The 12,841-nt window shown below is 39.9% G+C and overlaps 1 protein-coding gene across 3 annotated transcripts in view; it reads left to right on the forward strand.

Moving 5' to 3' along the window:
• The first annotated feature begins 444 nt into the window (after positions 1 to 444).
• Positions 445 to 12,841, forward strand: part of LOC109060110 (zinc finger and BTB domain-containing protein 46-like) — a 71,683-nt gene continuing 59,286 nt past the window's right edge. The window contains exon 1 of one of the 3 annotated variants that reach the window (XM_042712765.1): positions 445 to 722. The gene's annotated coding sequence lies outside the window, so the exon portion shown is untranslated. The remainder of the gene's footprint in view (positions 723 to 12,841) is intronic. The other 2 variants (XM_042712767.1, XM_042712766.1) reach the window with 2 other exon arrangements.

A 12,841-nucleotide genomic window follows, 5' to 3' on the forward strand; every position in this document is an offset into this window, starting at 1 on the left:
CGTCAAGTTAACTGAGACTTGTTATAGCAGTTGTATATCATTTCTCTTTTGTTGATTTTGATTGCTTCCATGTTCCTCATTTGTAAGTCGCTTTGGATAAAAGCGTCTGCTAAATTAATAAATGTAATGTAGTGTAATAAAAATAGGCATGCACTCACACACATGAATGTATGTGTGCGTGTGCGTACTGACTTTTTAAGTGAACTAGTTGACAAAAGACAAAAGTTGATTAAAAAGCAATGTTGAAATTGAATTCTCCCGTATTCCACCTGTCTTAATACGCTAAACATTTTTTTTATTTTTATTTTTTACTAATAAGGTGTTGCCCTTTGTACATTCAATTGACCTGGAGGCTTCATGGTTGTATGAGTTCCGCTGGAGCTGTCCAGGGTTTGATGGTGAATGCGAGCGGTTTATGTTGCCTCATTTCCTGTATTTGACTCTCAGTGGAGAGAGAGAGAGAGACAGAGAGAGAGAGACAGAGGGGGAGGTTGGTTCCTGATACCGAGACACGGAAAAGCAGGGGAGGGAGAATCACAGAAAAAGACGAGCGTGGAGAGAGGGAGACAGCGAGCAGGGGAATTACACTGACCGACACACACGCGTCTCCCAGCTGACTGCTGACATTGTTGACGTGCTCACTCTCTCAAACCTGTCACGAGCGAAATACTGGAGCTCCAAAGCATCGACATCGCGCTCCCCCAGAACTCATGGGTTAACAGGTATGCCTCTCTCACCTTTCCACTCTATCTCTAACAGCACTTCCTCCCTCCTGATCACCGCACAGGCTTCACTCTCAGCGCTTTTACGATCATTCTTGACTTGTCATCTGGGTGTATGGCAGAGACATGAGCTCGCGCCTCAACACAGGTATTCAGGTAAGTTCAAGTTGTGAGTTTCCGCGAGGCCGGTGCGTTTGTGTTATTTTCACGTCATTGAAGTAGCCTGCGTGACAGCAAACTGTTTGACGTCTCCAGGTGAGAACATGTTCATGACAGATGATGCACGCGCTGCGAACAGCTGTCAGATGTGCAGTCATTCATTCGGGATAGAGTTTTATTGGAGTGATGGGAGACTTTCTTTTTTGTCTTGTCAACCTTCTGAACGCGCTGATTACGCTTTACTTCATATTTCACCATTAGGAACTTAATACTATTTATATTATAACATTTGCCATAAGTTTTAATCCTAAAATCATGTCCTTTGGGGGTCAGTGCATGTGGTGATGTTATTTAAATGAAAAGCTCAGCTTTGGCAGGCAAGGGCTTTACCCCACTCTCTCCTCCCCTCATTTAACCTCCAAAAGGGGAATTTCTCCAGCTGGAAATTTCTGCTGCGTCAACACCCTAAACCTACAACCAGAAAAGGGAAGTGTATTTTTTTTTTTTTTTTTACTCACTTTTTTATTATTTTATGTCCTGCATAATTGAATCCATGGACTCGGCGCCTAATACTTCCCTCAACTTGAAGAGAGCGGAGTATATTCGAGTGTTCGCTGAGAGAAGCGTTAGGTGACACAAGGCGCTGCTCTTCGGGTTATTGTCTCTTTTTCCCCCGTCTGCCCCCTTAAAGCTGGTCAGTTCCGTCTTCCTCCATTTTCTCCTCGCTTACGGGTTGCTTTTAAGGGGAGCGACCCCACTTGTTTGACTCGCCGACGGCGGAACATCAGCGGGTTTACATAATTGATACATTTGAATCGAGCGTTACGCGCAACAATGTATCATTCAGCGCGTCTGTCAAAAGAATGTGACACTCTGTATTGATTATTATGACGCTTGTTCGCGGCGTGTCTGCTCGTGTTTGCTACAGGTGCACCCGATTCTGATTGGTTAGTTGGAAATATTTGTTAATGTACATGCGAAAATGTTGAATTCAGACTGTTAAAAACCATTAATGTTACTTATCAGCGCATTTACGTGTGAAATTAGCCACGCTAATTCGATTTATATTACGACACATAAGAACGTAAATAATTCTAATCGTCACGCTTTTTAAAATTACATTCATGTATTTATTGCATTGTAACTGTCTGCAGTGCAAAAATGAGTCAGTTGAGCAGAAGATCTGGTTATGTAAGGAACTGTCCTCATGCCCATCTACACGGAATGAAGCCAGTGGAAACATGACAACTTCCTTTGCCAGTCACTTTTTAGGTTTTCTCCACCTCTCTGACCCTCATGACCTCAGTTTTTGAATAAATTGAATAATGAGTTAATTAACATGCCAATGGCATTATTTATACTATTGTTGATATACAGATTTTAATGTGTCTTGATCTTAGGTGTGTGTGTGTGTGTGTGTGTGTGTGTGTGTGTGTGTGTGTGTGTGTGTGTGTGTGTGTGTGTGTGTGTGTGTGTATGCCTGATGTTGCTGGCAGGTGTCTGTTGTAGCTGAACAACCCATCCACCCCTCTCTTTCTCTCCTGGGATGGAAAACAGTAATTTTAAGGTAGCCTAGAATCATTTAATGACACCATGTGCTGGACTTGTTATTTGTTATATTCTCATGCAGTCTTTTTATCTGTTCAATTCTCTGATAGTTTCTAACTGTTAATAAGCGCTAAAATGTGGTCTTTGCTTTCTTCCTTTACGTGAATAGAAAGTGTGTAGATACTCCACGTAATTATAACGAGAAGCACTATCTAACTCTTATTCTTGCAGATAAAAGTATAGTGATTCCTGCAGCTCGTCTGGTAAAGCATGGTGCGAGAACATCTCCAGGACTTTGATTCCCATTGAGCGCAATATACATGCTGTATTTGTGTATTCTTTAACAAGAGCTCTCATTGTTGCGAGTCAGGGTCATGTCCAGGTGTTTTTGTTTAATGGAGAATCCGTGTGTGTGTGTGTGTGTATGGGAGAACATTTTCGGCAGGAGGGGGGCTCTGGTCCTCTATGCATATTGACTTCCTCACAGGTGTGGCTGTATTGTGTCAACAGAAAGCAGGGGAGGGGAGCTGGTTCCTACTGCATGGGGTAAAGGGAAGAGAGGGGCTGAAATAAGAGTAAAGATAGCATTGTGTTCTAGGAACTGCTTTAACGAAGTCGAAATATCATACCTGCCCTCACCCAGCACTTAATAAGCTGATAAAAGAATATTAAACACAAGTTAAACTCTTTTGTCGGCTTGCTGTCGATTACCACAGAGAACAATTTAAAAAGGCATCTGAAATAAACACTAGTGGCAGTAAAACGCCAATAACTTTTATTCCTTTTCACACAAATTATTATTACAGGTGCTATATTGATTATTTAGCATGATTGCATGTTATGACCTCAAAATAGTTTTACAATTGTGCAAACTAATAATTGTGACATTTGCATCACATAACAAGCTCTAAATGACTTTTTTGATATAGTAAACTTACTCTGTAGCGCACCTGGTACAGCATTACATTGAGTCTGATAAAAATGCGAACTGATAAAAGAGCTAAAAGACTCAGAATTAAGCTAAAATTGCATGTTTTCTTCAGCAAATGCCTTTTTATCTCACATTTGCTTTTTTCACACTACCGGTGAGGTTTAGGATCAGTTTTAAGTGTAGATGGTACATTAAATCAAGCACAATAGAGCATTAAGTTGCTTTGAAACAATGTATAAAGCGCTATATGAATAAAGGTAACTTGACATTAATGATTAAGGGCCTCTCACTGGACATTTAATTTCCAAACTGCTGCGATACATACAACAACCAAAATATTAAAATGTTGTTAAATTTAAAATTCTCATATTCATGTTGCCAGATTCACCTTGAAGGTGTAAAACGTATAATATAATTTTTCTGAAATATTACCACATTTTTCTAGTGATCCTGAGTTCGACTAATTATGAGTTCATGCTTAAAATGCAAACAAACAAAAAAGCAAATGAATGCCCCGTAGACTTCCACTGTAAGTTCACTCTGTCAACATATTTTCTGTTTGACTCCACAAAGTTTCTATTGAGATTGTCAGCATAGATGTTTCCAAAAGAACTGAACTTGTATTAACCACAAATATTCTTTTAATGTGCTGAATTATGCATGTCAGCGCCTAAAGCTCAAGTTGCCTATATTTACTTTATATTTTTCCATTTTATTTGGGGGAATCCACAGTGTTGGAGTTTGTTTTAATTATTTGTACTGCTATAATGTTTAAGCATACATGTTTAACATGTTTGTGGATGTGCAAGTGTATCTTGAGGGAGGTTCAGGCAGTTAGTTGAGCAAGAAAGTGCAGTGTGGTGTTTATTCAGGGTGGTTGCGTTTGTTAATCTGAACATTTGCACAGAAAGGCAAGATATGGGGGAGGAGGTAGCTGATGGTGCAGAGGGATAGAGAAACAGATAAAGAGGGGGTAGTTCAACCGGCCGTGTGTGTGTGTGTGTGTGGTGGAGAACGGGTGCTGATGTGGGGGGTGGGGGGGGCACGACACACAGCTGACACACACACAGTGTATATGTATGTGTGTGTGGGTGGAGTGTATGGAAGATGGCTGCTCTCCCCGGGCTGTGGGCTGTGTTGTGTGGGTAACAGGTTAGAAAGCATGAACCTGCTACAACACTGGGGACCGGCTTCTCCCCCTCACTTTAAAGACCACACAAAGCCCGATATTCTATTTATCAGCTTAGAAACATACTCATAAATACTGTACATTAAACATCTGGACTGTACGTGTCTCGTATGAAGCCTCGCATCAATATTTAAAGCTAAACACAAACATGACTGTTCAACACACAACTGTTGCATTTAAATTTTTATTTCATTTTTACACCCTCACACCAGATGTGCAGCCAAACTCGTCCCTTACCAAAATACTAGGAGTTCTTTTGTGTGAGCGGAGTTGCATACAGGTGCGCTTCACTCCCTAGAGCTGTTTAGGGGCCTGTGTGTGTATGGAGTGACAGCTGTGCTCATCAGCCACTTAGATGTGTTCATCCCCCTAGATTAGGCGCTCGGTGTGTGGGTTAAACCAGAGCCGACCTCCCTGGAACTGCCCCACAAAGACCTGTGTCCTCAGGTGCCTTGTAAATATTTCAGTGGGGGCTCTCAGGCTGTGTGGAAAGCCCTGGGGGAGAAACCAAGTGGAAAAAAAAGCCCCTGGAAATGAGATAGCATACCCTGGGCAAGCGCTTAGCAGTGGGCTTTACACTCCTAGGCTGAAAAAGAGGATGTGGTTGTGAGGTTTTTCTTTCTGGTTTTTCTTTCTTCTTCTTTTTCTCGTTGCGCTCTCTCGGATTGTCCATCTTGTATAATCTGTAATTCTCTCTCTCTTTCTCTGTCTGCTGGTGAAATTCAGTCCAGCTTGGTGGTTCTTAAATCGTAGCATATTCAAGTCCAGCTTTTTGGTTTAAAAAGTAACAAACACACGCACACACAAACTCGTTTACAACACCCCCACCGCTGTCATACTCGGTCGTTTCTGGCTTACTTTCTGACCACACGTGGTCTTAAATACAGGATGTTTACACATGGGGAGGTATGCTAACCCTCACCAGTTAAAACCATACTTGTCCTCATCCCCTTCAGCCCCTTTAACGTGGTGATTAAGGTTTTAAAATGAGTAGATTTATCTTGCCTTTCTGTGCAAATGTACATCCCTGCTGAGCTTCAAATGTGAGTGTTCAGTGAAGTTTCACAAATTGTAAATATGAAACTAACTGGCATGTACTTGTGAGAGTTACTAACGTTTCTCCATCAGTAGTGTCACACATTTGTGTTTGAAGACAGTGTGACGTCACACTCAAATTGAGAGATTCAAATCTGCTGACCGAGAGAGACACGCTCAATCATATTTACACAAACTGCTACCTAAACTGCCTCTTTGAGCACAAGGCATCTTTATTTTATTTTATTTTATTTTATTTTATTTTATTTTATTTTATTTTATTTTATTTTATTTTATTTTATTTTATCACAAGTATGATCAGGGTTGCCAGATCCGCATTTACTAATCTAATTAAAAAAATAACCCAAATTACTAAGCTAGCCCAAAAACTTGCCCAAATTCTAAAACTTAGATACCTAAAATACATATATTAGTCATGTTATACTTTATAAATAGCACTTTCAATTTCATCACTCTAAAGAGTTTAAAAAAAATAGTTTTCAGCCGAATATAATTTATACAGTTTGTCAAACCATTAACCCACGAAAAAATCTACCTGTGGCAGCAGTTAATAGTAACCCAGTTCATTAGGAAAACGGTGGAGTTGGCAATGCTGATTATGATACAAGTTTAGCATTTATATACACAAATAATGACACAACACAGTATTCATTTATCCCAACAGATTATGCATTCTTTGCATGCTTTTACGCATTCAGGTTAACGTTACTTTTTCAGACTTTACACTTGTCAGCTGGTTAGTTTTGTAATGATATGTAGTATTTTGGCTTACAACAGATTTGTTGGGCCTTCATAGTACACTCATGATATAAATCAAATATCTTGTGGTGAATGCAAATGAAAGCACCACAATTACTACAGTTCCCAATTAGGTTTAAGGATTTTAACAAACCCCTATATTTAACCCAGCCAGTAATCAACCTCATATGTATCCTATAGCAACACCCTGGCAACATGATTTTTACATGGCAAAACAGCTTGAAATCACAGTTTTTGAAATTGTCTTGAGGATCATATGAAGAGAAAAGCCTGAAGAGCAGGAGCAGACAAAGTGTGTAATTTCTGTGCCAACCAGAGTTGCAGAAATAATTTTCAAATTATTTTCATACCCCTGATATTCCATTGTTTAGACAAACAGTCAATGTTGGTTTGGCGGTCTGGTCGAGATGTTCAGACAAACAGAGCAGTATTTTGAAAGTACCACAGAGACGTAGTGTTATACTTTTCAAGGAAATCAACCTAAAAATGTCGTACTTATAGCTGTATCTGCATATTAAGCTTGGATATAAGGATGTATTTTAACAAATTTTGAAAATCTCCATGTTTTTTTCAGTGAAAACCATTTCTGTCAAGGAGTAGCAATTGAGATATGACAAAAACAATAGCGCAAACAAAGAAAACAGGTTTGTTTTAGCATTCAGTTTTGGACAGGAAAGCCATTACCATTTCAAAAGTCCTCAGGTGAATCAGTGGACAGTCAGTTGTCCACTTTCCATAGCACTTTTCTCTGTCTCTTAAAAGCTCTGTTTATTTTTCAGAAGATGGTTTAGTCTGTCTCTGTACTTTTCATCCCATCATGTCTGCCAAGAGCTAACCATTAAGGGAGGGTGGAGACACTCCCAGCGCTAACACATTTACCCCACAATACCACAGAACGCTTTTCCTTCTCGCTCGTGAATTTCAGAAAGCCATTGTAATCATTGTTAGGGCGAAAGGTTTCCTTTCTTCAAGACAGTCTACAGTAGAGCTGTCTAAATGCGAGCTTTGAAAATTCCCAAACCAAAAGTCAAAGTTGGTTTGAGTTTGTGGTGCACATGGCTCATGTTCCCAAATCCCCAACTGGATTTAATTCAGTGTGCAATGTCACAGTCTATCAGATCTGCACTGCCTCATTGCTTAGCAGGCAGTAGATATGTCAGGTCTCTGTTTTTACCAAATGTATTGTGTGATGTGCCGATCTGCATTAGTCCATTATCAAGGGTCGGTGTAATCCTGAGAGGAGTTCATCGCCAAGTGCTAAAGTGCCGTTAACAGGGCCTGTTTAACATTCAGCACTTCCCCCTCAACATACAATTATTCCGCTGCTCCTGCTATTAGCGTGTAGCATTTGTCTGCATGCTTTTAATTGAACTGATTTAACGTATGCCAGATCAACTAGTTTTCGTTAATTAGTTCTGTCTTAAAAGTGGCATCAGAACATAAAATATTCGTCATGGTGAAGAGGTACATTTGTGGTGAACAGATAAGTGTCTCATATGGGAAACTCTCAAATGTGATGGGAGCGATTGCGCGGGCAGAATCCTGCCTTCGTACTCTGGCGTGTAGCGGGACTGCTGTTTTCGCTGTCATTTTTCTCTGTCTTGTCAGTTGTCAAAATGCTTTAATAACAACTTGGATTTGCCCACTGTGACGATACGCAAAAATTGCAGTCTGAATAATGTACAGCAAAACCCATGTTGTCACTTTGATGGACGATGTCAGTCAGTTATGGACTGTGTCCTTCATGCCTGACTCCTTGATCACCAGAACTGCTTTCCAGCCCTCCCCAGTCCAGAGTGTTAGTCCTGAAAAAGGGGTGTTGGAAATGGTGCAGGTGTGCCCTCCATGGCCCCATTTCCCTTTTCTTCCTAGATTAAATAAGAGCCCTGATCTCACTCTGGTTCCAGCTTCCACGCCCTGCTCTCCGAGACTGAACACCTCCACTGCCAGGTGAGCGTGCAGCAGTGCCAAGCTGCATGCGAAAGTTTGTGCTGCAGTTGTTACGGAGGAATGGGAAAGCTTGTGAATACTTTAGGGTTTAGTAAAATTATTCTATTCTATTCTATTCTGAATTTTCCAGACCTCATAGCACCCTCTAAAATCATAATTTGGAAAAAAAAAAATTTGTTGTATGTATGTATGCATGTATTTATTTAATTGTGTTTAACACACGAGGTGCCATCACAGTGTTTTTATGGGCCTTTTTATTTTTATAGAATGAAATGAGAAAGTTTAGAGTCAGTTAAGGTACTACCACTTCTTAATCAATGTTTTTTAATCTTGTTTTTCAGTATAAATATCTGAACATACCTTAAACAAGATCAGTTTACTTTAGAAGAACAATTATATAAGATTGAATTAAGGTTTTTAATTTTATTTTCTAGTTGTAATCTTAAATCTAATAAAATAAAGTCCAAAAATAAATCTTTATTCTTCTGAAATTTTAAGTGAGCTTCTTTTCATGCTATTCTATTCTATTCTATTCTATTCTATTCTATTCTATTCTATTCTATTCTATCTGAACTTTTCAGACCCCCTTGGCAGCCCCCACCGACTTCATCATTTGCAAAAAAAAAATAATAATAATTTAATCATGGTTAAAAACACAAGGTGCCATCACAGTATTTTATGGGCCTTTTTACTTTTATTAAACGAAATGAGAAGAGAGGAAAGAAATGAAGGTCCTCTCCCCCTCCCATCCCACCCAAGGGGTTGATCAGAGAAAGTGTTGGTTGGACACTCGATACCGCCACCTCACAACGTGGGAATGTGTGACTTTCTTTAAAATTAGGTTGGTGAGGTGGGCGGTGTCGCAGAATGATCGTGATCACCAGAGCAACACGCTAGCCCTGTTATTCCTACATGCAGCGTGCTGCAGCTTCTATATCGCTTGAATATTTCAGCCGTTATTAATCGAGCAATGTTAGCCTCTGCAGTTCAGCATGTCACACCTGAGCCATTCATTGCGATTCAAAGCGAAATGTACAAAAGAAGGAAAAACAGACAGTATGGGACAGGAGCGAAGCGTCTGGTGACAGGGTTGACTCTTGGCCACACTCGTGGTTACCATGGCAACACAAGCCTGGGTAAAAACACTGGCTATTGTTAAGCTATACTTGATTATCAAATATGAAACAAAAGAAGCTCTTAGAGATAATGAATTATTTAGTAGGGTCATAGCAGCCTTGAGGAAGTTGATACATAATGTTTTATGGGTTAATATAAAATGCATTAAAATCTGTTCTAAGACTTGTAAGACCCACACGATCACGGATCTAGTGGACTCTCATTCTCTCTCTCTGTCTCTCTCTCTCTGTCTCTCCTTTCTCGCTCTGTCGCTCACTTATTTTTATTTTCTCATGTTGTGATTGTTAAACCGACTAAGTATAGCCACAGTTGCGTTTCTCTTCATTTTCTCCCCCCAGTCCTCAGCAGACACAAGACAAAGGTGTGAAAATGCCCCTGTGTGACAGGAACACTGATCACAGAAGTCAATATAGAGCTCAGTGGTAAAGATGGCCCAGTGACAGAGTGAGAGAGTTGAGGATATTTAGGATCAGACATTGTAGAAATGTCTGATCATTCCTAAAACAAGATATGTTTACTTAAAAAGAAAAATTAAGACTGAATTAAGATTTTTAGTTTTATTTTCTAAGTTTAATCATAAATTGATTTAACATTTAGTGAAATTTATTTTATAAACAAGAAAAATAATTAGCCAGTAGCGAGATAAAAAATATGCTGGATTTAAGATATATTAAATCTTTAATCTTTAACAGTTTATGTAAATTTATACAACAACAACAAAACTGATTAACAAAATGACTTTGTTGTTTCTGTCTGTTTTATATTGATTTAAATATGTCATGTTAAATCTAAATACGTCATCCTATTTATTTATTTACTAATTTTTGGTGAAGAAAATGTAAGTCTAAATGAAAAATGTAAATATGTTTCCTAAGTCCTGGCACATAAAACATGTTGCTAAAAAATAAAATTAAGGTTGGTATTAGTGAAAATGGTTAATGAAAATGAAATGAAAAATCCTTAATGTTGAGCTCTATTAATTATCAGTGGAAGTGCAGACTGATGGGTCTAGTTTGGCTGGTTAGCACAACCTGTTAGATCCTAACCAGTCAATGTCACAACCATTCAGATGAAGCAACACTTTATGAAGTTTTCCTAGTGCTTTTTCCTTGTCTGCTGCTCACAACAGTTGCTAATGAAGGACTTGAGAAGTATGTAATCTTTTGGATGTTGAAATAACTTGTCTTAATATGCAGAGTCAACTATAATTAAGGCATTTGTAAGTTAATTCCCCAGAAAAGCATAAACACTGTAGCTCTAAGCTGCTTTAAAAGCATTGCTTTGTTTGTTTGAACATCTGAGCAGCAACAGCGGCTCAACCAATGACATGAGTTGGGGGCGGGGCTGTGTTTCTCCGACCAATGGCAGACGGGAGAGTGTTCAGGATACTTGTCTGAAGTGTAATTACTTTCAAAGATCTGTTTCATGGTGTTAGTTGCAGAGAAATCACACACCTACTGTATAAAGAAAATAGAGAGATCAAAAAAGGTCTTTTTAATATCACGATCGGTGATCTGAAGAGGGGCAACAGTTCATTAATAATCTGTAAGGTCATGCCGTTTTCCTCTCTGCGATTTCTTTCTTTCACTGTTTATCTGTCTCTATTCTCTGCCACCCGCTCCTGTTCTTTCCCTGTCAGTTTAGTTTTTGGCGAGCTGTTAGTTAGGGGTTATCCAGTACGGATGGCTTTCAGAAGGATGCCAATGTTTTGTTGACAGCCCAGCAGTCACGCTACAGACACCCCCTCCTTTCTGTCCACCTGCACCTCTCTCTCTTTCTCTCTATTTCTCTCTGAGTCATTGACAGGAGCCAGTGTTCCTGATTATGACAATTAGCTTCCTGACAGACACCTCATGCCAGGACATGTTTGTTTGTGTGTGTGTGTGTGTGTGTGTGTGTGTGTGTCATATATCTTAGAGTTACAGTCTGCTTGATAAGTGGATGAGAGGGTGAACAGTGGTCCATCCCGAAAAACTAAATTACGACTGCACAAAACTTTGATTAGTGAACTTCAGAAAAAGTGCAACACTAAAAATGTTTTATAATTGTTTAAAAATGAAATGCAACATTTAGCGTATAATTCTGTGAAGTTTGCATTCGTGGACCTTATCTGGCGGTGATGAGCCTTCCTGTTGTGATAATGGCTTGTCACAGCATGGTGTGTGAGGTTGTGTGTTGGTGTGTGTGTGCACAGGAGTGTGTGCTTACAGGAACGCTGTGCCACAGTGCAGCGTGACAACGCCGGTTTGTTGTGACACTTCTCATGGCGCGAGCTCCAGGAAGGTGTTAAAGATGAGTCGTCGATTCGTGAGTAGCGGCAGCCGAGCTTTAGGGAGTCATCGGCACACCATTTGGTGGATTTGAAACGATGACTCTGTGCATGTGTGTGTGTGTGTGTGTGTGTGTGTGTGTGTGTGTGTGGTAATGTGAGTGTACACTCATAAAAAAAAGAAATAAGTGGGAGAAAGAAAGACAGCAAAAGAGAAGGAAGAGGTGGAGATCGTGCTGGAATCTGACTCCCACTCAGTAACGAGGCTTGTCATCAACCTCTCAACCCAGCGCTTAAGAGAGCCCATCCCTCAGCGAGGATGGTCAGATGAAGATACACAAGTTAATTCATTCAATTTAAACTCTCCTTGCAGTTCTCTTATTTGCAGTGTCACAACACACATCGCCATCCAAGCAGTTGTCTATGTGAAGACTACACTGCACAAATTAATTTCCTTGTAAAGTTTTATCATATTTATAAAAGAAAGATACAGCTTTACTATTCTCTCTGGAAACAGTCGAGCTCCTGGAGGCGTGCCGTGGGCGGAGCTTAAGAGTGATGAGCACTTGAGCGCCGAATGCCAACAAAACAGACATTTGATGCAGTTTCACTTACCGTCTGCAGTTTTGAATCATGACTGGGATTTTTTATAGCTGGGACCACTCCATCTTTCAGTATCAAATGATGTGCATATCCAGCATCGAACTGGGCCTTGTTTATAAAACGTTCCTCAGCAAACACACTTGTGCACCCGCTGTTTACATAAAGCTGGGTTCTTTAGGAAGCTGAACAAAGTTATCTTTCCCTTACAACCAAAAACACATTATTCCCTAGCAAGTCTCATATGCAGCAGTGCTGCCAGATGAAGCTACTTGATGGGCGCGATCTCGCTCTGGTTCTGGTCGATGCGTGCGCAGGCGCGTTTTTCCAGGAGAAATGCCCATATAAGGAGTTCCACCCTCGTCTACGTCATGAAGAGCCACGATCGAACTAAAAACTCTCCAAAACTTGTATGAACCAGGAAGTAAGATTTTTGGCACAGAAATACTCAGTCATACCTCCAAATCGTTTTTGAAACTTTATCCATGCTTAAAACAAAATGTATTTACTTGACAAGCAAA

Source organism: Cyprinus carpio, chromosome A23 (genome assembly GCF_018340385.1).
Source record: "Cyprinus carpio isolate SPL01 chromosome A23, ASM1834038v1, whole genome shotgun sequence".
Classification (NCBI taxonomy): Eukaryota; Metazoa; Chordata; class Actinopteri; order Cypriniformes; family Cyprinidae; genus Cyprinus; species Cyprinus carpio.